The sequence below is a fragment of the Mobula birostris genome, chromosome 22 (genome assembly GCF_030028105.1).
Source record: "Mobula birostris isolate sMobBir1 chromosome 22, sMobBir1.hap1, whole genome shotgun sequence".
Taxonomy (NCBI): Eukaryota; Metazoa; Chordata; class Chondrichthyes; order Myliobatiformes; family Myliobatidae; genus Mobula; species Mobula birostris.
Window position 1 is genome coordinate 2,034,202 of NC_092391.1, and position 26,716 is coordinate 2,060,917.

Genomic DNA, 26,716 nt, shown 5'->3' on the forward strand with positions numbered 1-26,716 from the left:
GGCCCCCATAAACCCCTGGGGCTCCCCTTCTCACAGTTTTCAGTTGGTAACCTCCTTCAAATGTGCCAGGGCCCCCAAAGGGGCCATATGGCCTGCGTTGAGAATGGCTGATTTAGATGATGGCTTTGTTGCCAAGTTTGCAGATGATACGAATATTGGTAGAGGGGCAGGTAGTGTTGAGGAAACAGGAAGGCTGCAGAAGGACTTCTGCAAGAAAGTGGCAAATAAAATACAATGTTGGAAAATGCATGGTCATGCACTTTGGTAGAAGAAATAAATGTGCAGACTATTTTCTAAATGTGGAGAAAATCTGAAAATCTGAGATGCCAAGGGACTTGGGAGTCCTCGTGCAGAACTTTCAGGTAGAGTCAGTGGCAAAGAACACAAATGCAATATTAGCATTTATTTCAATAGCTCCATAACACAAGATTGGGGACGTGAAATTGAGGCTTTATAAGGCACTGGGGAGGCCTCACCTTGAGGACTGTGAACAGTTTTGGGTTCCTTATCTAACAAAAGACGTGCTGGCATTAGAGAGGGTTCAGAAGAGGTTCACAAGGATGATTCTGGGAATGAAGGAATTATCATATGAGAAACATTTAGCTCTGGGCATTTACTAACTGGAATTTAGAAGGATGGGGGAAGGCAGGGGGATCTCATTGAAACCTTTTGAATGTTGAAAGGCCCAGACAGAGTAGATGTGGAAAGGATGTTTCCCTCGGTGTGGAGGGTCTGGGACAAGGGGGCACAGCCTCAGGATAGAGGGGTGTCCATTTAAAACAGAGATGTGGAGAAACTTCTTTAGCCAGATGGTGGTGAATCTGTGGAATTTATTACCACAGGCAACTGTGGAGGCCAGGTCGTTGGGTGTATTTTAAGTTCTTGATTGGACGGCATCAGAGGTTACAGGGAGTGGGACTGAGGAGGGAAAAGAAAAGAATCAGCCATGATTGAGTGGGGGAGCAGACCCGATAGACCAGATGGCCTAATTCTGCTCCTGTATCGTATGGTCTTATAGAATAAGACAGAATACCCAAACACAAAATCATTAACAGACCCAGACACAGTTTGTAAAATCACTTCTGTAAAAGCTTTTCATCAGCTATTTTTGAATCAAGTGCATTTCTCTTGAGAGGAAGCTTTTGTTAATATTGGTGTGAAATATCTGGACTGGTAGCAATTTGCTGATTGTGTGATGGAGATGCAACCCAACAGATCTCCTGTGTCAATGGGATTATCATGATTCTTCTCCCAAAGCCAAACTGGCTCGGGCTGGGAGAACAACTGTCAGAATAATTCAATCAAAGAATGAATTGAACAAGCAGAAATAATTACAGATAACTGTCAACGGTAACAGGAGTATGCCTGCTCGTGTCACAATAATGGGGCAGCAGGGTAGTGGAGCAGTTCACACGATGCTAATACAGCATCAGCGATCAGTGTTCAATTCTGCTGCTGCCTGTAAGGAGTTTCTATGTTCTCCCCGTGATGACTTGGGTTTCCTCTGGGTGCTCTGGCTTCCTCCACCATTGCAAAGACACATGGTTAATAAGCTAATTGGTCGACTGGATGTAATTGGGCTGCATGGGCTCATACGAATTTCTTCCATCCTGTGATAATCTGACCCTACAGTTCTATCAGTGAAACTGATAAGTTACGTTTCTTTTCTTTGTGAATGCTACTTATCTGATGTAATGTGCCTGTAATGTTGCTGCAAGTCAGTTTTTCATTGTACTTGCGCAGATGACAATAAGCTTGATTTTGAAACCAGATTTCAGAAAGACAGAGCTGATGACCAAGGAAACATTACAATCCTATTGGATACAGCATCATAATCAATCTGGCTATTGGATACAGTATTGTCATAACCTGCTGTAAGCAACTAAAATTATACAGAGCTAGTGTCAACCTCAGGTGATTCTAACTGATCGTAGGTTACAGAGATTAACAACACGCTGGTGTAACATTAAATGAGGCTGTTGCACTCAAACACTTTCAGTGAAGATTGTAAAGTAAATCAAAGGTCCAATGTGGGCACTGTTGTTTGTAACAATTCCCGGAAATCTTATGTGTCCATCACAGGAAAAGCCCTCCCTACCACTGATTACATCTACAAGGTGCACTGTCACAAGAAAGCAGCATCAATCGTCAATCCAGTCTATGGTCTCTTCTCGCCACTATCATCAGGAAGAAGGTACAGGAGCCTTAGGTCCCACACCACCAGGTTCAGGAACTGTTATTATCCCTCACCATCAGGCTCTTGAATCGACATGGTTAACTTCACTCACCCCAACACTGAACAGATTTCACAACCTACAGACCATTTTCAAGGCTCGACAACTGTTACTCGCAGTATTATCTATCTACTTGCACCAAGAGGCCACTTTACTCAATACCTCCTGTACCAAATAAAGTGGCCACTGAGTGCACGTTCAAGGTCTTCTGCGGCTGTAGCCCATCCACTGCAATGTTCGACATGTCGTACATTCAAAGATGCTTTTCTGCACACTTTACTGTTGTAATGTGTGGTTATTTGAGCTACTATTGCCTTCCTATCAGCTTGAACCAGTCTAGCCATTCTCCTCTGACCTCTCTCGTGAACAAGAGATTTTTGCCCCACAGAATTGCTGCTTTGCTGGATTTTTTTTGTTTCTTGTCTCACTCTCTGTAAACTCTAGAGACTGTTGTGCGTGAAAATCCCAGGAGATCAGTAGTTTCTGAGATACTCAAACCACCCCATCTGGCGCCAACAATCATTCCACAGTCAAATTCAGTTAGATGACATTTCTTCCCCATTCTGATGTTTGGTCTGAACAACAACCGAACCTTTTGACCATGTCTGCATGCTTTTATGTATTAGTTGATGCCACATGATTGGCTGATTATATATTTGCATTGATGAGGTGTACAGGAGTACCGAATAAGGTATATTTATCTATTATTATTTTTTATATTTGTGCAATTTATCATTTGCACATTGTTTGTCGATCTTTACTTGTGTGTAGTATTTTTACTGATTCTATTTTATTTCTTTGTTCTGCTGAGAATGCCTGCAATAAAATGAATCTCAAGGTAGTATATGGTGATATATATGTACTTAGATAATAAATTAATTTTAAACTTTGAATCGTTGCTCCAAGGTTGGGGAAGAAACTATTCTTTATGGAGCTTCGCTGCAGAATTAAACTCAGGTTGGCATTGGGAACACATGATAAGGGAGAAAAAGGATTGCTCTGACAAAATGAACTCTTCAGGGCTGAAGCTGCAGGCCCAGTTACTGGGTTTGAGGAGTGAGGCATCCTCAAGCTTAACAAAGATACTTGTTTCTATCTCGAGTGGCACCGAGGACAAACTGAAGCCTCCCTGTGATGTCTGTGTACAGTGATCGGGCTGTCCTGGGGTTAGAGGCCTGCGTGTGTGTGTGTGAGCGAGAGCGAGAGAGAGAGAGAGAGTGTGCAGGTGTGTGTATGTAGGTGTAGGAGTGTGTATGTGTGTAGGTCTGTGTAGATGTGTGTATGTAGGTGTTTGTGTGAGGTAAGGGACTTTTTTTGCCGTTGTTCTGCTGAGCATTGTGGGTAAACTATGTTCGTGCCGTTATGTGTGGGGACATGTAGCATATTCTTGGGTGTGTTGATTGTTAATGCAAACTACACATTTCACTGTATGTTTCGTGTACATGATAAATCAATAAATTTCAACTTAATCTGAACCAAGGCAAGCTTTGGAAAAGCTTACACTGGTATCCAGTGATCTGCACTATCCTTTGCATTTTCCTCCTGATAATGTTCAAATTCTTTGTCATTTTGATGTGTCTCTCAGCCTTGACTGCTCATACGTTAGGTTTAAAAATAGATCACCTTCAGAGCACTGACCCCACACTCGGAAGAAATACAGCACGTTGTAAATGGCTAATCCGTTCAGAACAACCTGAAGGGTTTTACCATTAACCCAAGGTGAACTGAAATATGACAAGATTTAACTGCTCTGAAAGTCACCTCCATTGTTCATGGTTCACAGGTGAGGGAGTTTAAACTGAAGGTGAGGAAGGCCCAGCAACAGGTGCTGGTGGTGGTGAAAACTGTAACTGCTGTCGGCTATTCACATAAATCCACTGTTAATTCTCATTCTACAATTTGCAAGAAGAGTCTATTCAGCCCATAGAGTTTATTCAGCCCATTGAGTCTACACGAATTCTCAAAACAATCCCAATTATCTTGCTGTCTGATTGCTAATCAATAGAACATCATTACATCAAAGTACAGGCTCTTTGGCCCATGATGTTGAGCTGACATTTTAACCAACTCTAAGATTATTTAGGGTTTCCTAAACTGGGGTCCACAGACCCCTTGGTTAATGTTAGGGGCTTATGGCATAAAAAGGTTGGGAACCCCTGATCGAAACCCTTCCATCCCAAACAACCTTCTATTTTTCTATCATCCATGTGCCTTTCTAAGGGTCTCTTAAATGTCCCTAATGTCCCTCTACCACCACCACTGGCAGTGTGTTCCACGCACCCACCACTCTGTGTAAAAAAAATTTATCTCTGACAGGCAACAATTTCCTTTGCACCCCATCTAAAGCTTCCACATCCTTCTCATAATGAGGCCAGCAGAATGGAAGGCAATATTCCAGTGTGAACTGAAGAGGGTTTTGTAGAGCTGCAACGTTACGTCACGGCTCCTGAACTCAATCCCCCAAATCATGAAGACCAACACTATACACCTTCGTAACCATCCTATCAATTTCTGCGACAACTTTGAGGGACCACAATACCCCTCTGTTCTTTCAGAGAGCTAAGAATCCTTCGATTAACCTTGCATTCTGCCTGCAAATTTGTCCTTCCATAGTGAATCACTTCACATTTTCACAGGTTGAACGCCATCTGCCACTCCTCAGCCCAGCTCGGTATCCTGCCAATATCCTGTTGTAACCTTGGCATCCCGCCAATGTCCCGTTGTAACCTTACAGACTATCCACAATTCCATCCTGCATCCTGCCAATGTGCCATTGTAAGGGACAGGTTGCTCTTGAATCCGAGGGAGACCAATATCCTTGCAGGTAGGTTTACTAGAGATGTTGGGAGTGGTTTAAACTAATAAGGCAGGGGGCTGGGAAGCAGTATGATAGAGCAGAGGCTACGCAAGCAGGTTTACAAGTAGATGATGGATGTAACATAAATGAAAGGAAGGACAAGCCAATGATTGAGTACAAATGCAGACAGAGCAAAGAGTTAAATTGTACCACAGAGGCAAAATTCAAAAGGGTGAAGAATGCAGAACTGAAGATGCTTATTTAAATGCATGTAGCATTTGGAATAAGGTGGACAAACTCGTGGAGCAAATAGAGATTGATGGGTATGATGTTGGGGACATCACTCAGTTGTGACTGAAAGAAGGTTATAGTTGAGAGTTTAACATCAAATGATACACTGTATCGAAAGGACAGAAAGGAAGGCATGGGCGGTGGTGTGGCTCTGTTGGTAAGAGATGGAATTACATCTTTAGATGGAGGTGACAGGGTCAGAAAATGTCAAATCTTTGTGGGTGGAGTTAAGAAACTGCAAGAGTGAAAAAAGCATTACGGGAATCATATATAGGCCTCCAAATAGTAGACAAGATGTGGGGTCAAGATTGCAAAGGGAGCTGGAAAGGGCAAGTAGTAAGGGTAATGACACAATTGTAATATGCAAAGGTATTGGGAAAATCATGTTGGTGTCGGATCACAGGAAAGGGAATTTGTTGAATGCCTACAAGATGGCTTTTTAGAGCAACTTGTGTTTGAGCCTAGTAGGGAAAAGACCATCTTCAATTGGATGTTGTGAAATAACCCAGATTTTATTAGCTTAACTTAAAGGAACACTTAGGAGACACTGATCATAATATGATTAAATTCATACTGCAATTTGAGAGGGTGGGACACAAGTCACATGAATCAGTATCACAATGGAATAAAGGGAATTACAGATGCATGAGAGAGGAGCTTGCCTAGGTGGATTGGAGGGGAATACTGGCAGGGATGACGGCAGAAGTTTCTGGGAATAGATCACAAGGTGCTGGATAAATATGTTCCACAGAGGAAGTTGCTCTCAAATGACAGGTAGGCAACCATGGCTGACAAGGGAAGTTAAGGACTGCATAAAAGCCAAGGAAAGGGCATATAAGGTAGCAAAAGTGAGTGGGAAGTTGGATGATTGGGAAGCTTTTAAAATCCAACAAAAGGCAATTAAAAAACTACAAGAAGGGAGAAGATGAAATATGAGGGCAAAATAGCCAATAATACAAAGCAGAATACTAAAAGATTTTTCAGTTATATATAGAACAAAAGGGAGATGATTGGTCATATTAGACCACTGGAAAATGATGCTAGTAATGGGGGACAAAGAAATGGCAGATGAACTTAAGAGCTACTTTACTTCAGTCTTTACTGTGGAAGACGCTAACTGTATGCCAGAGGTTCGTGAGTGTCAGGGAGCAGGAGTGAGTGCCATTGCTATTACAGAGGAAAAATTGTGAGGCAAATTCAAAAGTCTTAAGGTGGATAAGTCACTGGACCAGATGGACTACATCCCAGAATCCTGAGAGAGGTTGCTGAAGAGATTATAGATGCATTGGTCTTGATCTTTTAAGGATCACTTGATTCTGGCATGGTCCCGGAGGACTGGAAAATTGCAAATGTCACTCCACTCTTGAAGAAGGGAGGATGACAGAAAAAAGGAAATTATGGGCCAGTTAATCTGACCTCAGCGTTTGGGAAAGTGTTAGAGTCCATTATTAAGGATGAGATTTCATGGTACTTGGAGACTAATGATAAAATAAGTCAGTCAGCATGGTTTCTGAAAAGGGAAATCTTGCCTGACAAATCTGTTAGCGTTCTTTGATGAAATAACAAGCAGGGTGGACAAAGGAGAGGCATTTTCAGAAGGCATTTGATAAGGTGCCTCACATGTGGCTGCTTAGCAAGATAACACCCTATGGTGTTACAGGATCTGTAGTTACAGACATGCCCTACTGGCATGGATAGAGGACTGGCTGACAGGCAGGAGGCAGTGACTGGAACTAAAGGGGGTCTTTTCTGGTTGGCTGCCAGTGACTAGTGGTGTTCCTCAGGGGTCAGTATTGGGACTACTACCTTTCACGTTGTTTTCAATGATTTGGATAATAGAATTGATGGCTTTGATAGGTGGAGGGGCAGGTAGTGCTGAGGAAGCAATGTGATTACAAAAGGACAGGCAAATTGGAAGAATGGGGAAAAAAGTGGCAGATGGAATAGTGTTGGGAAATGTAAGATTATGCATTTCGGTGAAAGGAACAATAGTAGACTATTATCTAAGCGGGGAGAAAATGCAAACATCAGAGGTGCAGAGGGGCCTCGGAGTCCTCCTGCAAGACTCCCAGCAGGTTAATTCACAGGTTGAGTCTGTGGTAAAGAGGCCAATACAATGGTGGCATTTATTTTAAGAGGAACAGAACATAAAAATGAGGAGATAATGCTGAAGCTTTATAAAACACTAGTCAGGCCCCATATCTCAGAAAGGATGCGTTGTTATTGGAGAGAGTCCGGAGGAGGTTCTCGAGGATGATTCCAGGAATGAAGGGGCTAACAAATGAGTAGCGTTCAGTAGCTTTGGGCCTGTACGCACTGGAATTTAGAAGAATGAGTTGGGATCTCATTGAAACCTACAGAATATTGAAAGGACTAGATAAGGTGGATGTGGAGAGGATGTTTCCTCTGGTCAGGTATCCAGAACTAGAGGACACATGCTCAAAATTGAGGGGCAACATTTTAGAACAGCAGTAAGGAGGAATTTTCTTCGTCAAAGAGTGGTGAATCTGTGGAATGCTCTGCCACGGACTGTGGTGGAGGCCAAGTCCCTGGGTATATTCAAAGCGGAAGTTGATATATTTCTGATTGGTCGGTGCATCAATGGATATGGTGAGAGGGCAGGTGTATGGGATTGAATGAAATCTGGGGTCAGCCATGATGAAATGTCAGCGTGGACTCAATGGGCTGAATGGCTCCTATGTCTTATGGTGAACCTTCTACACTACCCTCACCTCCATCCTGCATCCTGCCAATGTCCCATAGTAACCTACAATGACCTTCATTTCTTATTCTTTAGAATTAAAGTTATTATGAAGTTTATTATCTAAGTACATAAATGTTAGCAGATACTACATTGAGATTCATTTTCTTGCAAGCATTTATAGAAAGTGAAGAGGTTCAATAGAACTTATGAAAAAAATTCTAAATGAAAAAGACTGACAAACAACCAATATGCAAAATAAACAAGGTGAAATCTGCAGATGCTGGAAATCCAAGCAACACACACAAAATGCTGGAGGAACTCAGCAGGCCAGGCAGCATCTATGGAAAAAAGTAAACAGCCAACTTCTTGGGCCGAGACCCTTCAGCAGCACATCTGCCAGAAAAAAAGCAGGATCTCCTGGTGACCAACCATTTTAATTCTCCTTCCCATTCCTATTCCGACACGTCACTCCATGACCTCCTCTGCTGCCGTGATGAGGTGATACTCAGGTTGGAGGAGCAACACCTCGTATTCCATCTGGGTAGCCTCCAATCTGATCACATGAACATCAATCTCTTGAACTTCTGGTAGTTGCCTCCCTTTTACTTCACCATTCCCCATTCTCATTTCCCTCTTTTACCTTATCTCCTTACCTACCCATTGCCTCCCTCTGGTGCTCCCCCCCTTCCCTTTCTTCCCCTCCTATCCGATTCCCCCTCCTCCAGCCCTTTTCCTCTTTCACCAATCAACTTCCCAGCTCTTTACTTCACATCTCCCCCACCCCCCCCCGATTTCACCTATCACTTGCCACCTTTACTTCTTCCTCCCATTCCCCAATCTTCTTATTCTGACTTCTCATTTTTTCTCCAGTCTTGATGAATAGTCCTGACCCGAAATGTTGACTCTTTTCCTTAGATGCTGCTTGGCCTGCTGAGTTCGTCCAGCATTTTGTGTGTGTTGCTTAAATGTGCAGAAGACAAACTGTGGCAATTAAAGACATCATTTATATCCCTCAAAATATCTGTTTTCATATGACCACCTCTCGTTCTTCAAAATTCCAGTGAGCCCTAACCTGTTAAAAGCCTTCCTAATAGAAGAATCCCTTGAATCCCAGGACTATACAAGTGAACCTTCTCTGAAATGCCCTCAATAAAACGATACCTCTCCTTCAAAGGAAGAGCAGAATTAGCTGCTGTACTCTTGAGGTGTCTCACTAGTGGCTTGGACGAGGTTTCCCTGCTTTTATACTCCAGTCTCCTTGAAATAAAGGCCAGCCTTCCATTTGCCATCACTGTCAGCTGCTGCCCTAGCCAGTGTGTTCCTGTGTTCCATGTACAAATCAGTTTTCCTTAGGCAGACAACCTGTCTCCCCCTCCCCTTCTCTTTAAACTTGCAAACTAACCTTATCATTCCCTTTGCCTGCACCTCCAGAGAGTTAATCAGAGACAGACTGGCTGCTTTGTTAACACTAATTAGCTGCAGCCTCTGATGTTCCCTACGCTGACAATAGGTTCACTCCAATGCCCACAGCACAGCAGCACACATCATTTTATCCCCATTCTTCTGTTTTCTCACTTCCAATTTAGAAACTCACTTGTCAGCGATGTAACTTTACTAAAATGCTCAGCCTCTCAAAGTTCAAATTAAATTTATTAACAAAGAACACAGATGTCACCATATATTACCCTGAGATTAATTTTCTTGCCGGTATTTACAGAAAAATAAAGAAATTGTGAGGCTGAGTGCAGTTCCAATGTGATATTTAACTTTGCTGGTGATACCACTGCCATTGACTGGATCAAAGGTGGTGACAAACTGGCACTTAGAAGGGAGATTGGAAATCTAGCTGAACAGTGCCACAACAGCAACCTTTCGCTCAATGTCATCAAAACCAAATAGCTTATTGACTGAAGGAGGAGGAACCCAGAGGTCCATGAGGCAGTCCTTATTAGGCAATCAGAGGTGGAGATGGTAACTTTAAGTTCTTTGGTATTATCATATCAGAGGATCAGTCTCTTTGTGGACCATGTAAATGTACCAGAAGCCCAGATCACCGCTCTAATACGTACAATACCAGGAAAGTGGCATTGATAAGTGGTGTGGTCAGTGTTTGGGCTGGGTGGGTAGTGGGAGACAACAGCCACTGGCACTGTGTACTGATGTTCAGACTCCAGACTGGATCTCCTCGCGCACCAGAACGAGAATCAGAAACAGATTTATTACCGCTAACACATGCTGCGGACAGAACACAGAACATTACTTCACAGTGCAGGCGCTTTGGCTCACAGCTTTACAGCACAATACACCCACCATGGCAGGTCCGAAAGGCTGTGAAAGGCGGCGGCTTGGGCATGGACATAACTACCCCCATCCCATAAAAACCCAGAGCTATAGGTACACCAACAGAAGCTCCAAAGACCTCATCCCGAGGAGAGTAAGGATCTTCGATGAGCTACACCTTGGAAGACCAGCCCAGGGCAGAGGTCTCTGGTAAGCTGCTTTCGGCAGCCTGTGCTGCAGTGGGGGGGGGGGGGGGAGGGAGGAGGAGGAGGAGGAGAAGAAGAAGAAGGAGAGGAGGGGGAGGGGGAAGGAGGGAAGAGGGGGAAGAGGGAAAAGGGAAAAGAGGGAGAAGGAGGGGAAGGGGGGAAGGGGGAAAGGGGGAAGGAGGAGGAAGAGGAGGAGGAAGAGGAAGAGGAGGAGGAGGAGGAAGAGGAAGAAGAAGAAGAAGAAGAGGAAGAAGAAGAGGAAGAAGAAGAGGAAGAAGAAGAAGAAGAAGAAATCACCAGCTGAGTGAGGAGACTTTCCTCACCACTGTATCATATACCCCTGGGTCTGTGATCCACTAATCGGAGTAAACTTCCCTGTGATAGTGAGACGGCTGGGATGCTCAACTGCCTCCAAGTCAGCATCTGATAAGGAAGGATCATCCTTAGGCCACCCAAGCAGCTCAAGATTTCTGGCTACTTCTACTTCACCTCAGATTTGCAGCACTCAACAGGGTTTGTCTTTCTGTTATTCAGTGGATAATCCATCTCTGGGAATCTTGGCTGGGTGATGGGTTGCAATAATCATGCCTGACACCAAGATCACCCAGGAGACTTCAGTGACAGGGTCACAGAACATTACAGCTCGGAAACAAGCCCTTGGGACCATCCACACTCTTACCACCCTCTGAGGGGAGACGTTTCCCCTCACGTTTCCCTTAAACTGTTCACCTTTCACACTTAACCCATGACCTCTATTTGTTGTCTCACCCACCCTCAGTGGAAAAAGCCTGCTTGCGTTTACCCTATCTATACCCCTCATAACTTTGTACATCTCTAACACATCTCCCCTCAATCTTCTATGTTCTAAGGCATAATTAAGTTCTAACCTATTCAATCTTTGCCTAGATTCAAGTCCTGCAACATCCTTGTAAATTTTCTCTGCACTCTTTCATACACATTTACATCTTTCCTATACATAGGTGATGAAACCATACACAATACTCCAAATTAGGCCTCAGGGACATCTTATTCAACTTCAACATAATATCTCATCTCCTCTATTCAATACATTGATTTATGAAGTCTAATATGCCAAAAGCTTTCTTTACGACCCTAACTTTATACTGTCTGCACTTCTCACTGCCTCGATAAAGCAGCCAGCATAATCAAAGACCCCACCCACCCCGGCCGCTCCCTCGCATCTTCCATTGGGCAGAAGATACAAAAGCCTGAAAGCACGTACCACCAGGTCCAAGGATAGTTTCTACCCTATTGTTATAAGATGATTAAATAGTTCCCTCATACGATAAGATGGACACTCAACCTCAAAATTTACATCATTATGACTCTTACACCTTATTATCTGCCTGCACTTCATTTTGTCAGTAACTTTAACATTTTAATCTGCATTCTGTTCTTGCTTTACTTTGTACTACCTCAGTGCAATGTGTAATGATCTGATCTGCATGAACAGTATACAAGACAAGCTTTTCACTGTACATCGGTACACATAACAATAATAAATCAATTTACCAAATTATTTCAAAACATGTACTCTTTCCTGACAATACAAATCCTTCTAATCAGCTGGATGGATCTTACCACATCCCTTACAATGAGTCAAGATCCTTCAGAGCTGGGAGTGCTTCTGTCCAATAAGCAGCTAAGATCTTTGGTGGTGGACACTGGGGTGACTGTGATCTCCTACAAGTTGAAGAGTTCAGTGATGAGGGAGTGGAATTTCTGACTCCAAGCTTGCTCGAGTTTTACTCTGCTTTGTTAAACAAGCACTGCTGATGGTTGTGTGTCCAAACAGTGATGTCAATGTCAGAGACAAACTGATTGTCAGGGATGCAGAGGTGCCTGTGACGCACCAATTTTTCAGAGGTTCAATCTCAATGAGATGGGTTCAAAGTGAGAGAGAGAGAGAGGAGGGTAAAAGGGGATCTGAGGGGCAAGTGTTTCACACACAGAGTAGTTGGTATCTGGAACAAGTTGCCAGAGGTGGTGATGGATGTAGGAATAGTATCAGGACCCTGAAATGTTGTTAAAGGGTCTAGGCACAAAACATTAAGACTGCTTATTCCCTCCATAGATGTTTTGTTACTCCAGCAAGGATTACATGGACAGTTTTCTAAATGAACAGGGTACAGAGCGGATGGAATTTATGCAGGCAAGTGGGATCAGTGTAGATTGGGATGGCAGCCAGAATAGATAGGGTGGGCCAAAGGGCTTGGTTCTTCAACATACAACTCTATAATAATAATAATCATATATGTCACTGGATTAAATTATAGGCCAAAGAGCTTGGTTCTACACTATACAACTCTATAATGGCAATCATGTACATCACTGGATTAAATTATAGGCCCATGCCTGTTCGCTCTAATTTCAGGGGCAGGATGGTGGAACTGCAGCGCTCTGTGGAGAGCGAAGGGCATGACAGAACACAGAAGACGTAATGGTCATCCACTGCAACCAAGGAAGACCCCAGTTTGTGACGACTACTTGTACCACTGGATCTGGACTTTCAAAGTCAAGAGACACGAACTGTCCCAGGGCAATGGTTTTTCATCTTTAAAAACTCCTGCACAGGTTTCCTGTCATCATCTGACACGATGGACAACCAGAAGGGTCAGCTTCTTCTTTTTCATTTTAATCCATGCCTATCGTCAAATCTTTGTTTCTACACAAGATATTTATTGTTACTAGCATGGGTGGAGCATTGGCTGGTCGGTAGAAAACAGAGATTGCCAATAAAGGGATCCTGTTCTGGCTGGCTGCTGGTTACCAGTGAAGTTCCACAGGGGTCGGTGTTGGGACCGCTGCTTTTTACAATGTGTGTCAATGATTTGGACTATAGTCCGTGAGCCAGGACCCCAAATTTGGACCAACAGTACCATCTGGGGGGAATAATTCTTATAGTGATTTTTGGCAAGGTATGCACCCCTAGTGCTAGAAAATATACAACAGCATTGCAGCAGTGGTAGCTTTCTGTGAGGGGGACTGGGAGTTGCACCTCCATGCTGTAAGAACCACGATCCCATGGAGCTTCGCCTATGATAAGATGAATTATGCCACGTACCTGTCCCCTTACTTTGCTCAGATGATGAACCTCCCAGAGAAAAATCCTGTGTATGAGGCCTTCAAGACAGGCCAATTCTCAGTGCAGCTGTCAAGTAACAACCCCTCTGGGCAGATCCCTGTGGACCAGGCTGTTGAAGCCACAGTGAACAAAGACACACAGACTCCTGGAGGCACATCATGGTTCAGCCTGAGGAAAGACATCCTTGCCATAGAGGGAGTACAAAGAAGGTTCACCAGATTGATTCCTGGGATGGCAGGACTTTCAGATGATGAAAGACTGGATCGACTCGGCTTATTGGAATTTAGAAGATTGAGGGGGGATCTTATTGAAACGTATAAAATCCTAAAGGGATTGGACAGGCTAGATGCAGGAAGATTATTTCCGATGTTGGGGGAGTCCAGAACGAGGGGTCACAGTTTGAGGATAAAGGGGAAGCCTTTTAGGACCGAGATTAGGAAAAACTCCTTCACACAGAGAGTGGTGAATCTGTGGAATTCTCTGCCACAGGAAGCAGTTGAGGCCAGTTCATTGGCTGTATTTAAGAGGGAGTTAGATAAGGCCCTTGTGGCTAAAGGGATCGGGGGTATGGAGAGAAGGCAGGTACAGGGTTCTGAGTTGGATGATCAGCCATGATCATACTGAATGGTGGCACAGGCTCGAAGGGCCGAATGGCCTACTCCTGCACCTATTTTCTATGTTTCTATGTTACTACATAACAGCTGAGCGCCGCAGTGCATTCCTGGGTCAGTTAAGGGAGATGGTGCAAGGCAACAAATCAGAGCTTTGTCATGCGGAGCTACAGCGGCCAAGAATCCAGAAAAATGAGGAAGCAGTTTCAGCAGTGGTTAGCCTCATACATGAATGAGTCAACCCATTTGCAGAGAAGCGGGACCTCATTAGCAACTCTACGGCAAAGGCAGCCCGCAAGGACATTGCCTCCAACATGATGAAGGCTTATGAGATTGGTGAGCAATTCTATGCAACCTTCAAGGTTGAGAGACTAGAGGAAAACCCACCAGCAAAGAAATTCCATGACCCAATGAAAACCAACAAGCTGAAAACATTCAATGATATGTGTAAGAAGAGAGAAGTGAAATCAAATGGGAGAGCGGTCATCTTGAAAGCAGACAGATCTTTGTTTGGACACATCATAGTGATGACACAGGGCACAGTCTACGTATGGAGGATATCCTTTCTCATCCCCTTGGACCATTGCCCTGGGGCCTGTCCACACCAGAAGAATTGCTGAGAAAGGCAAATAAAGCTACTTTAGACACAACCTTGCAGAAAAATGTAGCAGTAGAAGAGCAACTCCCAGGAAACTCTGCTACAGTGGTTGATGAAATGAACTTGGTCCAAAGAGTGAAAGGTGATCAAGTTACTTTCAGAGATGTTGCCACAACAATTCTGGGTATGGCTCTGAGGGAAGGCAGTCAGAGTAGCAGAATAGATGTTGTGTTCGACACATACAAGGAGAACTCTATAAGAATAGTGGAAGATCTCTACGGGGTGAAGAGACTGGTCATGAGTTGCAAGGTATCACAGGCACACAGATGGTGAGGCAATGGAGGAGCTTCCTAACCAAAGTCAGTAACAAAAATAGTCTCATTAGCTTCATAGTCCATGAATGGAGGAAGGCGGAGTACAGAGCAAAGCTACAGGAGAAGATTCTGTACGCAACTGTGAATGACAAATGTTACAGAATCACATCTCAAGACAGTGAGGTGTCAGCTCTTCAGTGTCAACAAGAAGAAGCAGATGGCCACCTACTTCTCCATGCTGCCCATGCCACAAGAGAGGGATTCCAATCTGTAGTGATCTGCTCAGAAGACACACGTCTTTAGCATTTTGTGACAAGATTGAGGCCCCATTGTTCCAGAAGTGTGGCAGTAGAACCCGCACAAGGCTTGTAGACATCAGGAAGTTTGCTGCCACTGTTGGCATAGAGGTTTGTAGGGCTCTCATCGGGTTGCACGCATATACAGGATGTGACACTGTAAGCGCTTTTGCAGGCAAAGGGAAGACAAGTGCCCTAAAACTTCTGACCAGCAACAGGGAAACTCAGGACACATTCTTAAGAGTTGGATCAGGAATGGGACCTCTCCCCAGAACTAATAGACAAACTGGAGGCATTTACATGTCTCCTGTGTGCCCCAAAAGCACCGACCACCAAGGTCAATGAGCTCAGGTATCACCTTTTCTGTGCCAAAAAAAAGGTGAAATCGAAAGTCATCAACTCCCACCATGTAAGGACTGCTTAACAAAACATGCACAGCGAGCCAACTACCAGGCTGGTATATGGCAAAGATGTTTGGAGAAGGACCCCAAGTGCCAAACTGTGCTGGCAGAGGATGGAAGATGGAGAGAGAAGAGGAAGCTGAACAGTTGGTGGTGCACTGGATGGAAGGCCAGCCAGCACCCGTTGCCATCCTGGATCTACTGGCCTGTAACTGTCCCAAAAAAATGTTCACTCCCAAGATGTATGTGTGTTGTAAATGGCCTCAGGTGTACTGACATGTGTAGACTGGCAGACTGAGAGAACCAGGCATCCATCTCAGAGAGTGTGAAAAGTTCAGATGAAGATGTGGAAGACGTGGAAGACTTGGAAAATTATTATGATTATTAATTGGTTATGAAAGTATGGAAAGCAGTCTTTGATTAAATATATTCATTTTACAACCAAATGGGGCCTAGGTTATGGCCGTGTGGAACCCCACATTTGAATTATTGTACTGTAATTCTATATACCATGACAAAAGCTTAAGATTGTTTTGATTTGATACAACAATATGGAAGATATCATGACATTGATAAAACTATAGAAATCTCTCCAAATGAGTTTTTAACCTTTTGGGGGTGGGGTAACATTTTCTGTGGTATTGATGTTAATATGGAATATACACAAAAAGTGATTACTTATTTGAAGTAATAAAGCTACCACTGGTGCAATGCTATCACATATTTTCTAACTCTAGAGATGTATATCTTGCCAAACATCACTATGAGCATTATTCCCCTCGGATGGTACCGACCAATCCTACTGGTTCGGTATTAATGGATTTGTGGCTAAATTTGCCAGCAATACAAAGATAGGTGGAGGAGCGGATAGTGTTGAGAAAACAGAGAGCCTGCAGAGAGACTTAAGTAGTTTAGGGGAATGGGCAAAGAAGTGGCAAATGAAATACAATGTTGGGAAGTGTTTGGTCATGCACTTCGGTGGAAGAAATAAACGGGCAGACTATTACTTAGATGGGGAGAGAATTCAAAATGTAGAGATGCAAAGGGACTTGGGAGTCCTTGTGCAAGATACCCTGAAGGTTAACCTCCAGGCTGAGTCGGTTGTGAAGAAGGTGAATGCAACGTTGGCATTTATTTCTAGAGGTATAGAATATAACAGCAGGGATGTGATGTTGAGGCTCTATAAGGCACATGTGAGATCACACTTGGGAGTATTTTGTGCAGTTTTGGGCTCCTTATTTTAGAAAGGATATATTGACATTGGAAAGGGTTCAGAGAAGATTCACGAGAAAGATTCCAGGAATGAAAGGGTTACCATATGAGGAACGTCTGGCAGCTCTTGGGCTGTATTCCCTGGAGTTCAAGAGAATGCGGGGGGATCTCATAGAAACATTCCGAATATTAAAAGCCCTGAACAGATTAGATATGGCAAAGTTATTTCCCATGGTAGGGGATTCTAGGACAAGAGGGCACAACTTCAGGATTGAAGGATGTCCTTTTAGAACTGAGATGCAGAGAAATTACTTTAGTCAGAAGGTGGTAAATCTGTGGAATTTGTTGCCACGAGCGGCTGTAGAGGCCAAGTCATTGGATGCATTTAAGGCAGATATAGATAGGTTCTTGATTAGCCAGGGCATCAAAGAGTATTGGGAGAAGGCAGGGGAGTGGGGATGACTGGAAGAATTGGATCAGCTCATGATTGAATGGCAGAGCAGACTCGATGGGCCGAATGGCCTACTTCTGCCCCTATATCTTATGGTCTTCTCGATTGGAGCCGAAACTTCTGCAAACATTTTGCCAAGATCGGTGACAACCAAACTTCCAAATAGCCAAGCCGAGCTACCAAAATTCCACAATATTTCAAATAGTGAGGTGGTGCTCATGGACCATTCAGAAATCTGATAGTGGTGAAGAAGCTATTCCTAAAACTGGTGCTGGTCTTCAGGCTTCTGTACCTCCTTCTAGGTGGTAGTAATAAGAAGAGGGCACATCCTATGTGGTAGGGGTCCTTATTGATGGATGCTCTCTTTTTGAGGCATTGCCTTTTAAAGATGTCCTGGATTCTGGGGAGGTTAGTGTCCATGATGGAGCTGGCTGAGTTTACAACACTCTGCACCCTATCCCAAGTTCCTACCTCCTCTTTCTTCCTCATAGGCTCATTTCATTCTTCGTCAGTGCCTCACCTTTCTGCATCCTAACTGCAGAAATGTTTATACTGCATTCTACAGGGGCGAGGGAACAAGGAGGTAATTCATGTGGCAAAGGGAGGAGACTAAATAGACCACTGCTGTAGTGGTGCCCATCTACAACCTGATAAGTACTGGTACTCGTACTGGTAATTGTGTGATTCAGGCTGATCTTGTGTTGGGAGAAACACTTCAACGTCTATCTGTGTATGTAAATTACAGGTCCTTCGCACTCACTGACACAGCCAACACTCCACTGTCAGAAGAACGCTCCATATTTACCTCTTCAATGTAAAGCATCAGGAACTGACAAAGCAGCCTTCAAAACAAGAAAACCACTGAACAAATCACCCTCTGCACGGCTGAAAAACAGGGAGCTCTTTGACATGTCAAAATGTTATCTTCTCTCTGCAGAATTCAGCTTAAAGCATCCTGTTGAGAAATCTATGCATGGTTGGTTAGAGTGCTGGGGAAGGTTTAATCTCAACAGGAACAAATTCACAATGCACAGTTTACTGGACCGCGTTGTAAGTCCCAACTGCAGTTCACACGTTCAGGCTGATGTGCCAGCACACCATAATTAGCTTCTAGCCACAGGAATGGCAGACAACTCAATCTACTGTTAATTAATGGGTTGCAAAGAAAGGGTTCACAGATTTGGAAAGACTACCAAATGGACTACGTACATTGCAGCTAACAGCAACAGAGCACAGAAATAAAAGCAGGCTGTTGTAAATAGTCAGGCTGAAACATAGTCAAAAGCTGTCAAATGATCAAACCATTGGGGTGAGGTTTTAGTGTCAGCAAATAACCGATCTTTACTTTCAACTTAAAATTGACCACTTAGCCTCGTTCATTATATGCCGTGTCATATGACATGGGCAATCATGGTCTTTCCTTGAGCACAATTGTTCTTGGCAATTTTTTCTACAGAAGTGATTTGCCATTGCCTTCTCTGAGTGGTGTCTTTACAAGACAGGTGACCCCTGAAATGATCGATACTTTTCAGAGATTGTCTGCCTGGAGTTAGTGATTACATACTTCATACTTTATTGTCACCAAACAATTGGTACTAGAACGTACAATCATCACAGTGATATTTGATTCTGCGCTTCACACTCCCTGGATTACAAATATTAAATATTAAAAATAGTAAAAATAGTTAAAATTAGTAAATATTAAAAATTTAAATTATAAATCATAAATAGAAAATAGAAAAATGGGAAGTGAGGTAGTGCAAAAAAACCAAGAGGCAGGTCTGAATATTTGGAGGGTACGGCCCAGATCCGGGTCGGGATCTGTTCAGCAGTCTTATCATAGTTGGAAAGAAGCTGTTCCCAAATCTGGCCGTACGAGTCTTCAAGCTCCTGAGCCTTCTCCCGGAGGGAAGAGGGACAAAAAGTGTGTTGGCTGGGTGGATCGTGTCCTTGATTATCCTGGCAGCACTGCTCCGACAGTATGCAGTGTAAAGTGAATCCACGGACAGAAGATTGGTTTGTGTGATGTGCTGCGCTGTGTTCATGATCTTCTGCAGCTTCTTTCGGTCTTGGACAGGACAACATAACCAGGATTTGTAACATGCCCCGGCTGCTTCTACAGATATCTACCACCTGCTCCCACGGCTTCACATGACTCTGATCAGTGGGGTGCAGCAAGTGCTACACCCTTCCCAAGGGTGACCTGCAGGCCAGCAAAGGGAATGACTGCCTTACGTATCTCCACCCCACTACCCAGATTGGTTATTGCTCTTTCGAAACAAGACCATAAAATATCAGAGCAGAATTTGACAATGTGGCTTATTGAGCCTGCTCTGCCATTTCATCATGGCTGATCCAATTTCCCTCTCAGCCCCAATCTCCCATCTTCTCCTCACATCCCTTCATGCCCTGACCACTCAAGAAGCTATTAACCTCTGCCTTAAATATACATAAAGACTTGCCCTCCACAGCTGCCTGTGGCAAAGAATTCCACAGATTCACCATCCTCTGGCTAAAGAAATTCCTCCTCATCTCTGTTCTAAGAGGATGCCTCTGTATTGTGAGACTCTGTCCTCTGGTCTTAGAATCTCCCACCATAAGAAACATCCTCTGCACATCCACTCTATCAAGGCCTTTCACCATTAGATAGGTTTCAGATGAGGTCACCCCTCATTCTTCTGAATTTCAGTGAATTCAAGCCCAAAGCCATCAAATGCTGTTCATATCAGAAACCGGTCAATCCTGGAATCATTTTCATGAACATCCTTTGAACCCTCTCCAGTTTTAGCACATCCCTTCAAAGATAAGGGGCCACAACTGCCAATAAGCCACTGCTTTATCCAGTGTATAGAAACTTTCTTGTAATACCATGGGCTCATAGCTTGTTAAGCAGACTCATGTGTGGCACCTTGTCAAAGGCCTTCTGAAAATCCAAGTGCACAACATCAAATGATTCTCCTTTGTCTATCCTGCTTGTTATTTCTTCGAAGAATTCCAACAGATTTGTTAGGCAAGATATCCCCTTGAGGAAAGAATGCTGACCTTGGCCTACTGTATTATGTGCCTCCAAGTCCCCCGAAAACACATCGTTAACAATTGACTCCAACATCTTCCAACCACTGAGGTCAAACTAACTGACCTGTAGTTACCGGAGAGGGGAGACTGTCTATTGATTGTTGATGAGATTGCTCTGCTACCAGAGAGGGGAGACTGCCCTTTGATTGCTGGTGGGATCACTTTGCTGCTGGAGAGGGGAGACTGCCCTTTGATTGCTGGTGGGATCACTTTGCTGCTGGAGAGGGGAGACTGCCCTTTGATTGCTGGTGGGATCACTTTGCTGCTGGAGAGGGGAGACTGCCCCTTGATTGCTGGTGGGATCACTTTGCTGCTGGAGAGGGGAGACTGCCCTTTGATCACATGGGGATCGCTCAGCTGCCGGAGAGGAGAGGCTGCCTTTTTAGCACTGGTAGGATCGCTCACTGCCAGAGTGGGAAAGTCCTGCTGCCTTGCCCAGAGAACGCCAGCCAGCTTTTCTGCATTGTAGATATGGCCTTGGACTATAGACTTTTTCTCAGTTTTATAGTGTTTTTATATTCTGTATTTTTCACCCAATCTTCCTTGTTTTTTTATGTGCAGAGGAGGGGGATTTGGGGGTCGATGTGCCTGTTCCATTTTTGTTCCTTTTTTGAGCGGGGAGGAGTTATTTGCAGGTTGTTGATTGTGCTGTTGTTCTTTGCTTTTCTTTCTTGATTTTGTGGCTATCCGGAGAAGAAGAATTTCAGAGTTGTATACTTTGATAATAAATGAACCTTTGAACATTGGGTTCATTGGGACCTCTTTTGGGGCAGGAGTGACCTGTACAAAAAGGACGGATTGCACTTGAATCCCAAGGGGGATAAATATCCTGGCGGGGAGGTTTGCTAAGGCTATTGGGGAGAGTTTAAACTAGAATTGCTGGGGGGTGGCAACCAAACTGAAGAGATGGAGAAAGGGGCCGATGGCTCAGAAATAGAGAGAACTTGGAGACAGTGCGAGAGGGAGGATAGGCCGGTGAAAGAAAAGGGACGTGCTCAGACCAATGGTTTGAGACGTGTCTATTTTAATGTGAGGAGTATCATGAATAAAGCAGATGATCTTAGAGCATGGATCAGCACTTGGAGCTATGATGTTGTAGCCATTACACAGACTTGAATGGTACAGGGGCAGGAATGGCTACTTCAAATGCCAGGCTTTAGGTGTTTCAGAGAGGACAGGGACGGAGGCAAAAGAGGTGGGGGCGTGGCACTGCTGATCAGAGATAGTGTCACGGCTGCAGAAAAGGAGGAAGTTATGGAGCGATTGTCTACTGAGCCTCTGTTGGTGGAAGTTAGCAACAGGAAGGGATCAATAACTCAACTGGGTGTTTTTTATAGACCACCCAATAGTAACAGGGACATCGAGAAGCAGATAGGGAAACAGACTCAGGAAAGATGTAATAATAACAGGGCTGTCGTGAAGGGGGATTTTAATTTCCCCAATATTGATTGGCATCTCCCTAGACCAAAGGGTTTAGATGGGGTGGAGTTTGTTAGGTGTGTTCAGGAAGGTTTCCTGACACAACATGAAGATAAGCCTACAAGAGGAGAGGCTGTACTTGATCTGGTATTGGAAAATGGAACTGCTCAGTTATCAGGCCTCTCAGTGGGAGAGCATTTTGGAGACAGTGATCACAATTCTATCTCCTTTACCATAGCATCGGAGAAGGATAGGAACAGACAAGTTAGGAAAGCATTTAGTTGGAGTAAGGGGAAATATGAAGCTATCAGGCAGGAACTTGGAAGCATAAATTGGTAACAGATGTTCTCAGGGAAATGTACGGCAGAAATGTGGCAAATGTTCAGGGGATAGTTGCGTGGGATTCTGCATAGGTACATTCCAATGAGACAGGGAAAGGATGGTAGGGTACAGGAAATGTGGTGTACAAAGGCTGCTGAAAATCTAGTCCAGAGGAAAAGAAAAGCTTGTGAAAAGTTCAAAAAACTAGGTAATGATAGAGATCTAGAAAATTAAGGTTAGCAGGAAGGAGCATAAGAATGAAATTAGGAGAGACAGAAAGGGCCATGAGAAGGCCTTGGCGAGCAGGATTAAGGAAAACCCCAAGGCATTCTACAAGTATGTGAAGAGCAAGAGGATAAGATGTCAGAGAACAGGACCAATCAAGTGTGATAGTGGAAAAGTGTGTATGGAACCAGAAGAAATAGCAGAGGTACTTAATGAATACTTTGCTTCAGTATTCACTATTGAAAAGGATCTTGACAATTGTAGGGATGACTTACTGCGGATTGAAAAGCTTGAGCCTATAGACATTAAGAAAGAGGATGTGCTGGAGCTTTTGGAAAGCATCAACTTGGATAAGTCGCCGGGACCGGATGAGATGTACCCCAGGCTGCTGTGGGAGGCGAGGGAGGAGATTGCTGAGTCTCTGGCGATGATCTTTGCATCATCAATGGGGACGGGCGAGGTTCTGGAAGATTGGAGGGTTGCAGATGTTGTTCCCTTATTCAAGAAAGGGAGTAGGGATAGCCCAGGAAATTATAAACCAGAGAGTCTTTCTTCAGTGGTTGGTAAGTAGATGGAGAAGTTCCTGAGAGGCAGGATTTATGAACATTTGGAGAGGCATAATATGATTAGGAATAGATTAGGAATGGCTTTGCCAAAGACAGGTCGTTTTTTTGAGGATGTGACTGAACACATTGATGAAGGTAGAGCAGTAGATATAGTGTTGTTGGATTTCAGCAAGGCATTTGATAAGGTACCCCCCCCCCATGCAAGGCCTATTGAGAAAGTAAGGAGGCATATGATCCAAGGGGACCTTGCTCTGTGGATCCAGAACTGGCTTGCCCACAGAAGGCAAAGAGTGGTTGTAGATGGGTCATATTCTGCATGGAGGTCGTTGACCAGTGGTGTGCCTCAGGGATCTGTTCTGGGGCCCCTTCTCTTTGTGGGTTTTATAAATGACCTGGATGAGGAAGTGGAGGGATGGGTTAGTAAATTTGCTGATGACACAAAGGTTGGAAGTGTTGTGGTTAGTGTGGAGGGCTGTCAGAGGTTACAGCGGGACATTGATAGGATGCAAAACTGGGCTGAGAAGTGGCAAATGGAGTTCAACCCAGATAAGTGTGAGGTGGTTCATTTTGGTAGGTCAAATATGATGGCAGAATATAGTACTAATGGTGAGACACTTGGCAGTGTGGAGGACAGAAAAATAGAAAACCTACAGCACAATATAGGCCCTTTGGTCCACAAAGCTCTGCTGAACACGTCCTTACCTTAGAAATTACCTAGGGTTACCCACAGCCCTCTATTTTTCTAAGCTCCATGTACCTATCCAGGAGTCTCTTAAAAGACCCTATCGTATCCGCCCCCACCACCATCGCCAACAGCCCATTCCATGCACTCACCAAACTCTGTGTAAAAAATTTACCCCTGACATCGCCTCTGTACCTACTTCAAAGCACCTTAAAACTGTGCCCTCTCGTGCTAGCCATTTCAGCCCTGGAGCCCTGAGAAAAAGCCTTTGACTATCCACACAATCAGAGGGATCTTGGGGTTCGAGTCCATAGGACACTCAAAGCTGCTGCGCAGCTTGACTCTGTGTTTAAGAAGGCATACGGTGCATTGGCCTTCATCAGTCGTGGGATTGAGTTTAGGAGCCAAGAAGTAATGTTTCAGCTATATAGGACCCTGGTCAGACCTCACTTGGAGTACTGTGCTCAATTCTGGTCACCTCACTACAGGAATGATGTGGAAACTATAGAAAGGGTGCAGAGGAGATCTACAAGGATGTTGCCTGCATTGGGGAGCATGCCTTATGAGAATAGGTTGAGCGAACTTGGCCTTTTCTCCTTGGAGCGACGGAGGATGAGAGGTGACCTGATAGAGGTGTATAAGATGATGAGAGGCATTGATCGTGTGGATAGTCAGAGGATAGCATGAGAGATACAGTTTTAAGGTGCTTGAAAGTAGGTACAGAGGAGATGTCAGGGGTAAGTTTTTTTTAATGCAGAGAGTGGTGAGTACATGGAATGGGCTGCCGGCAATGGTGGTGGAGCCGGATACGATAGGGTCTTTAACAGACTCTTGGATAGGTAGATGAAGCTTAGAAAAAGTAGAGGGCAATGGGTCACCCTAGGTAATTTTTAAAGTAAGTACATGTTTGGCACAGCTTTGTACTGTGTTGTAGGTTTTTCTATGTTTCTGTGAACCTAGTAATGGTAATGGTAGAGGTCAGATCCCTGCACAGACACCACAAAAATGCCAATGGTAATGGATACAGTTAAAATGGAAAAAGTAAAATAAACCATGTGAATTTCCTCTGGGTGCTCTGGTTTCCTTCCACAGTCCACAGAAATAGCAGTTAGTGAATTGTGGGCACGTTACGTTGGCACTGGAAGCATGGTGACATTGGATTGCTGTCCCCAGCACGTCCTTGGACTGTGTCGGTTGTTAATGCAAATGATGTATTTTCACTGTCTCAATCAAAACCATGTACTCTCTGTGCCCCATGCACTTGCTGCTGATAAGCTCTCTCTCTCTGAGAAATGTTGTCTCTCTGACATGCTCTCTCATTCTTTTCCTCTCTGACGTGTGTGCATGCGCGCACCGCGCGTGCGCGCGCACACACACACACACACACACACAGTTTAAAAGGTTATCTAACAAATATATTTCTGGGATCACAAGGATGAACCTTTAGCAAGATCCCTGGGTAATACTAATCACAAGATGCCATTTAATAAGTTGTCTAATAACAAACAAGAGAAAACCCTCAGATGCTGGAAATCCAAACAGCACGCACAAAGTACCGGAGGCCTGCTGAGTTCCTCCAGCATTTTGTGTGTGTTGATGAGTTGTCTGAGAGGGGGAGTTGTTGTGGAAGGGGAGTCTACAGGAGGGACAGGTGCCCCAGCTCTAGGTGACGTGCTGTAGGTAACCATCGACACATGTTGACCAAAGGAAGAACTCGATGACTAAGCCTGTAGAAATGAAGGGTGGAACCCTGCTGACAAGAACTAACACACCTTTTGAACACGAAATGAGCTTTTATTCTCGTAAGGCGCTTCACAAAATGCAAGTCTGACATCGGTTGCTGCATGTTTTTATCAATGCAAACTGATACAGTCCCTGTCTTCAATCACAAGGGAAGTCACAATTCCTATTCCTGAAACTGCAGACATTTTAATTTTTACCTTTATTGTTCTGTGTATGGGGTCGACATCTCTGGAACACCTTTGTCTTGTAATTCTCTGCTGTTCACTTACAGCCGTACCACATGCCCCTAGGACTTATGCCATTCAGTCCATCGAGTCTGCTCCACCATGCTATCATGGCTGATTTATTATCCCACTCGAACCCATTCTCCTGCCTTCTCCGCATAGCCTTTGACATGCTGACTAATCAAGAACCTATCAACCTCAGCTGTTAATACACACAACGACTTGACCTCCACAGCCATCTGTGGCAATGAATTCCACAGATTCACCACCCTCTGGCTAAAGAAATTCTTCATTTCTGTTCTAAATTGACACTCTCAATTTTGAGGCTATAATTCTCATTCCTGGATGTTTTTTTGCTCCCTCTTGCTTTGCGTACTTGTTCTTGCAGAATTGTGGTTCCTGGACAACATCCAATGGAACATCAAACTTCAGGCCAGAGACTTGTGCTAATATCATGTTATGACTATATATGCCATTGTAACTATTTGTGCTGTGACTGCACGCACAATGTTTTGCACCTTGCCCCAGAGAACACTATTTTGTTTAGCTGTATAATTGTTTATGGCTGAATGACTATTAAATGAACTTTGAACCAGTTATATATCTCAGATGTTTATCTATTTCTCAGGCAATAGATACAATACATTCTGCAGATGCCAAGAAAATATTGCCCAACTCATTACAGGACCAGCGGCTGCCTTAACTATTGACACAAAGTAGGATAGATCAATGGATTCTGACATTACACCAGCAGCATTACAAGACCAGCAGCATTACACCACCAGCATTACAGGACCAGCAGCATTACACCACCAGCATTACATGACCAGCAGCAGCCTGAGCTATTGACACAAAGCAGGATAGATCAATGGATTCTGACATTACACCACCAGCATTACAGGACCAGCGGCAGCCGGAACTATTGACACAAAGCAGGATAGATCAATGGATTCTGACATT

General features: G+C 44.1%; 1 protein-coding gene across 1 annotated transcript in view; it reads right to left on the bottom strand.

Annotated features, from left to right (window-relative positions):
• The window catches only part of LOC140186334 (multiple epidermal growth factor-like domains protein 9), a 231,742-nt gene that overhangs the window by 10,839 nt on the left and 194,187 nt on the right, over positions 1-26,716 (bottom strand). The window lies entirely within an intron of this gene.